Genomic DNA, 6,000 nt, shown 5'->3' with positions numbered 1-6,000 from the left:
ATTTAACGTAAGACCAGAACTTCGTAGGATTTTCTGTCAAGTCGGTACATAGAATTTTACTTTCGAATTCACTGAACGCTTCACGCATAGCCCTCCTTACGCTAACTTTGACATCGTGATCGTGTGATTGCTCCAGTGACGTAGTTTGGTCAATAAGGTTCACAAAATCTTCGACAAAGCATGCTTTTATGCGGACAGGCTGTTAACACTACATCGTTGACGTCCCACAGCCGTGCTCTTAGGCCTGTATTTATCATAGGCCTCGCAGTGTCTTAACACTACATCACGGTTCAAGGGAGACAGTCGGAATCGGACAATGCTATAATCCCGAATTGCTGTAATTCCAATAGTAGTTACAGAAATAAATAGGAAGTATATCAACGCTTCTATGCAGCTAGGGCGTCCATTTAATTATCATTTCATTCTAGCCAAAGCTGCATGGTCATTAACGGTTACTGTTCCTTCGGGAACAGATACTACCTTCATATATAGTCAAAATATTGTTTCCGGGCCATTGACCTTCGTGTGCGAATGCACACGCTATGCCCTAACTCTTACGGGACTTGGTAGATTAATCTGCCACGAGTAATGAGTATGGTGGGAAAACATCTATTAGGCGCACTACGAATGTAGTGCGGGACAATACGTTGAGAATGTGGGTTTCGCGGGAGGCGTGCCAGAGATAAATCCCTACAGTCGCGCTATCCTCTGTGCTCTCGGTGGCTCAGATGGATAGAGCGTCTGCCACGTAAGCAGGAGATCCCGGGTTCGACTCCCGGTCGGGACACACATTTTCAACATCTCCCTTAGGAAGTATATCAACGCCTCTATGCATCTAGGGTATCCATTAATTATCATTTCAGAAATAAATATCTTTATAGTCGAAAGGCGATGATGATATATTAACACAATTTTACATGTGTTACAGCCCAGCTACGAGTAGTTAATCACTGTAATAATATTTTTTTAAGTGAGCATGCTATGCTTTATAGCTGCTAAATGTGTCTACACCTCTGCTCTCGTCTGTTTCATCCACAACGAGCAGTATATCCGATATTACAGAATACCTCACGCCACTGCTTGACCGTCTTGTCGGCCTGTAATTTTAGCCGTTCACTTGTGCAACTGTTAGATGCATGCGACTGAAATTGCCTCCGGTCTGGTGCGGTGCAGTTCCCGCTGCGGGCAGACAGTTGCGCGCCCTGGTTCGCAGTGCCTTGTATATTTGATGCCGTACCAGCGTCGCGCTGCGGTGGCTAAACTGCTTCCCGTGTAGTCACCCGACGCCAGACAGTGCCCGCTAGAGTGCTCTGGGAGGGGGGAACAGCCATTCTCCGTTCCCGCCATCACTTCTCCAAGTTTCCGCCCGAAGATGGGGCGACCATCGGCATGGTGAGGGGGGGGGGGGGATGTGTGCAGAAACCGCTGCCCTGTCTCGTCTTACTGACGGCGATCGAGTGTCTGTCTTTGCTCATGTCGCTGAAGAACAGAGACAGGGTCGGATTACCTTTTCATTCGTTGCTGTGGGCAACCTACATCTCGTGCATGAGGATACAAGTTCAGTAGTATAAACTACTCGTTTGTGCAACCGACTCTGCAGTTTGTAATGGTTCTTTATTTACGTGGCCATTACGGCACTCCAGCCCCAATTCTCGATACCAGTAATATCGTACTACTTTTCTGCGAAGTAACAGACATATTTTTGTGACAATATTCACATTTGGTTTTATTAATGTATTGGTACTCCGATGTATCGATATATTACAGTGATATGGTTCTTGTGTGTATTCATTTCTGTGAGACTGTCATAATCTTTGACTTACTTGTAACCGTTTTGGCGCGAATGCTCACATAGTAGTCTTTGTTTCACTTTGCAGAAGTTGAGTTGTTATTTCGCTTTGTAAAAGAACAGTCAAGTCTTGTGTTTGGTTAAAGTGGAAATTAAATATATGAAGATTGATACAAAACTGTTTTCTTGATGATGTGACAATTAAGAAGAAGCATATGTGAATTTACAAGAAGTTTAATAAAAATGTGGATCGTGAACACTACGTCAAAAATTATTTCTACCATTCCATTGTTCTGGTCTGGGATTGTTTGATCATTAAGAACTTCCTGAAAAACGCATTTTTTAGGTCTTCAAATATTGCTAAAATACAGATCAGGACCTTCTAGCAGTCAAAGTGGAATCACCCTAGAATCAACAAGATCAGCCATAACAACTTCGACGAAGTCTACGTGGGAATCCATTCAAGATAAGCGCCAAAATTAATGACTTTTTTTCAGTGACTTCATTATTTCCATTCTGACGATACCATCCACAGTCAATAACTTTGTTGTTGCCCGATAAAGCGAGCATATGCTGCGTGAGCAACATTATTAATCTGATTTCTAACCTACTTTGCTAGTGGTGGTATTGTTAGAAGTTGTATCTTAAAATGTGTGCCTATATGATACTGCCTTCTTTCGTTCGCAAGCATGGACGCGAGGGAACAAAACCGCACGTATCACTTATCATAATTGTTCTTTGCGTCATTTTTTCTTGCATTCCCAATCTATCCGCTTGTCTGTACATCAGTTTGCGCTTCATTTATTATTGAAAAAAGCAACTATCGATAACATTATCTCGTGACAGCGATACGATACTGCGGAAGATGGAAAATGATCGTTTATTTCAACCATTTCAAACGAATGTTACACTGTTTCGAAAACGTAGAACGCACATCAGTAGCCAAGATACAATTACGTGATTAATTCCATTTGTGAAGAGGTAAGAGTGAGAATAATGCTTCATTACCCGCAACTGTGGTCTGTATTGTAACGATTCGTTATTTAAGGGGCAACACAACTGTAGAATTTTCAAGAAATCGTTTTTTATTGGCTTAATAGATACTTCGAACTTTCTAAAATATGAGACAAAAATCTAATACCTGAAAAAAATAATTTTCTATGTAATTCCGAACTACTCCTCTAGCTCCTCGAATGATGCAAAATGGCCTTCCTGCGCCAACTCAATACTCCCCCTAGTGTGGGGATATAGCCAGAAGCATTTCAAAACAATAATACGTCAGGTCAATATGTGGACGTAAAAGACAGCTCTTTCGTTTCTAATGTTGATTTTCGTGTGCAATATTTAGCGTTGATAGTGGATTTGTGACCTTATAGTATACAGTTTTATCTTTCAGGTAACAATGAGTGGTAAGGAAGTGTACTCGAGTAAAAAAGGTATGAAAACATAATATCCAACGCTGAGAGCATTTCTGAAGGAGCCAGCGCCTCTGCTAAGGTACTGAAAATATATTTGATGTAAATTACGGATTGAGCCATAACATTATAAATCTTCTTGTCATTTTCTCTGTTATTTCTCAACACGAGAGATGTAAAATGTGCAATGTAGACATCACGTTGCTAGAACGAAGTTCTCTAGACTTAGGCTTCACAATAATTATTACATGTTCAAGATGCCCAGAAGTTGTTACACCAAGCAGTAAGTTTATATGGAGCGCAAATGAAATCAACTGTCGTATAATCCAAGCAATGCGCCTACTTGGAGTAGAGCTAAACGGAATCGTAAAGCTTTGTGCGTTCATGGAATTGAAGCAACTGATAATTCAATCCTTCTATGATAAACTAATGGATATGATTTCGATTGCAACGGAAATAGTACGACGGGCCAGTCCCAGGACAGCAGATGAATGGTAGGAGTTTTCCAAAAATAGAATTTGTTCATTTGTTCATGTCTGTAACACAGCCAACATGTCTCCAGTCGTTAACAGTCTAATGTCAGTGTTGACGGGCCAAGGCGAGGCGTAAAGCTTTGTGTCGTGCAGTCATCAAGGGTTTTGCTCGGAATATGATTTTTCAAAACGACACGCAGCATAACTCTAACAATTTTCAATCTTTTTATTTCAGAATTTAACCACGACTTTGACATTATGTTTCAAAGTGAACCACGTAGGGGATTTTGATTAGTTACTTTCAACAATATTGATTAACAAATTACTGTCCTTTCTAGGGTGAAATTTGAACTACTTCACTCAAACACTCTCCAACTGCACAAAAATCAATATTTCTAAAAACTCCTAAGTGGTTCACTAGCGACACTCACATAAATTAATTTTTTTCTGTTTTCTAGATTCAAATTGACATCAGTTGTGGTGCGTGCTGCAGATCATCACAGATTCAACATACATTATGTGATCAAAAGTACCCAGACACCTGGTTGAAAATGACTTACATGTTTGTGGTGTCCTCCCTCGGTAATGCTGGAATTCAGTATGGTGTTGGCCCATCCTTAGCCTTGATGACAGCTTCAACTCTCGCAGGTATACGTTCAATCAGGTTGCGGAAGGTTTCTTGGGGAATGGCAGCCCATTCTTCACGGCGTCCTGCACTGAGGAGAGGTATCGATGTCGGTCACTGAGGCCTGGTACGAAGTCGGCATTCCAAAACATCCCAAAGGTGTTCCATAGGATTCAGGTTAGGACTCTATGCAGGCCAGTCCATTACAAGGATGTTATTGTCGTGTAACCACTCCGCGTTATGAACAGATGATCGATCGTGTTGAAACACGCAATCGCCATCCTCGAATTGCTCTTCAACAGTGGGAAGCAAGAAGGTGCTTAAAACATCAATGTAGGTGTTGGCACTACACACGCTGGCAGATGACAATTCACCGGGCATTCGCCATACCCACCCCCTGCCATCGGATCGCCACATTGTGTACCGTGATTCGTTACTCCACACAACGTTTTTCCACTGTTCAATCGTCCAATGTTTACGCTCCTTACACCAAGCGTGACGTCGTTTGGCATTTACCGGCGTGATGTGTGGCTTCTGAGCAGCCGCGCGACCATGAAATCCAAGTTTTCTCACCTCCCGCCTAACTGTCATAGTCCTTGCAGTGGATCCCGATGCAGTTTGGAATTCCTGTATGACGGTCCGAATAGATATCTACCTATTACACATAACGACCCTCTTCAACTGTCGGCGGTCTCTGTCAGTCAACAGACGTGGTCGGCCTGTACGCTTTGGTGCTATACCTGTCCCTTCACGTTTCCTCTTCACTATCACATCGGAAACAGTGGACCTAGGGATGTTTATGGGTGTGGAAATCTCACGTGCCTACAGTATAAGATCAACATCCTCTTCTAATTTCAAGCTTCTATCCAAAGCGGTTTTGCCTGGACGCTGATGAGTTATCGAAACAGTCAGGACATTTCCTTTTCTATACAGGGTGTTCGGAAATCCCCGCTACAAACTTCCAGGATCTGTAGAGCGGGTGAGTACATAACATCTGACAGAAACCCATGTCCGTAAACGTCATCCAAGTACGCTACAGTGGGCCAAATGTATAGGCGCAGAGCCTGTAAATGTTCGTATACAAGGGGTTCGTTTTAATTGAAGACATTGTAATTTCTCGAAAACTACACAGCGGATCAAAAAAACTTATAATTCCAATTTGTTTGTCTCGGAGGGGGACAATGATACCACACACGACACCCCCACCCCCCCCCCCCCCCCACCCTGTGCAGGGATGATGGGGGCAACTTTGAATCTTCAGGGGGAACCCCTGTTTTTTGTTGCAGATTACGATTCTGCGGCAAAATCTACAAACGTTTTGTCTTAAGCATTTTCTTCGTTTCGCCACACATGGCGCTGTAATCGGAGGTATTGAAATTGATACAGAACCATAATTTACGACACGCTGTTCAATGGCCTTGAAGATCCAACGCCACGTGGAACCCTACCTCCATGCTGCAAGGGTGGGACGGATCAGTTTTTCATAACTTCTAATTGGAGACCCGTTTCACAACCTTGTATTTCTGAGACATATCAAACAGGGGACTATACGACGCGTCCCTGTGGCCGTGCAGCGAAATACGACCTATCATAACCGGCAGTAAACTGCGACCGGCGCTCATGTATCGTGCAGATGTAGAACAGATAGTGGCTCTGAGCATTAGAATACTTGCACAGTCTTTATCGCCAGCACACCTA

General features: G+C 42.9%; 1 non-coding gene across 1 annotated transcript; it reads left to right on the top strand.

The window, feature by feature from the left end:
• The first annotated feature begins 713 nt into the window (after window positions 1–713).
• Trnat-cgu (transfer RNA threonine (anticodon CGU)) lies at window positions 714–787 on the top strand. Its single transcript has one exon. It is a non-coding gene; the product is annotated as a tRNA-Thr (tRNA).
• Window positions 788–6,000: the final 5,213 nt, after the last annotated feature.

This window comes from Schistocerca serialis, chromosome 8 (genome assembly GCF_023864345.2).
Source record: "Schistocerca serialis cubense isolate TAMUIC-IGC-003099 chromosome 8, iqSchSeri2.2, whole genome shotgun sequence".
NCBI lineage: Eukaryota > Metazoa > Arthropoda > Insecta > Orthoptera > Acrididae > Schistocerca > Schistocerca serialis.
Note: the sequence above shows the minus strand (reverse complement) of the source record. Positions and strands in the feature narration are given on the sequence as shown.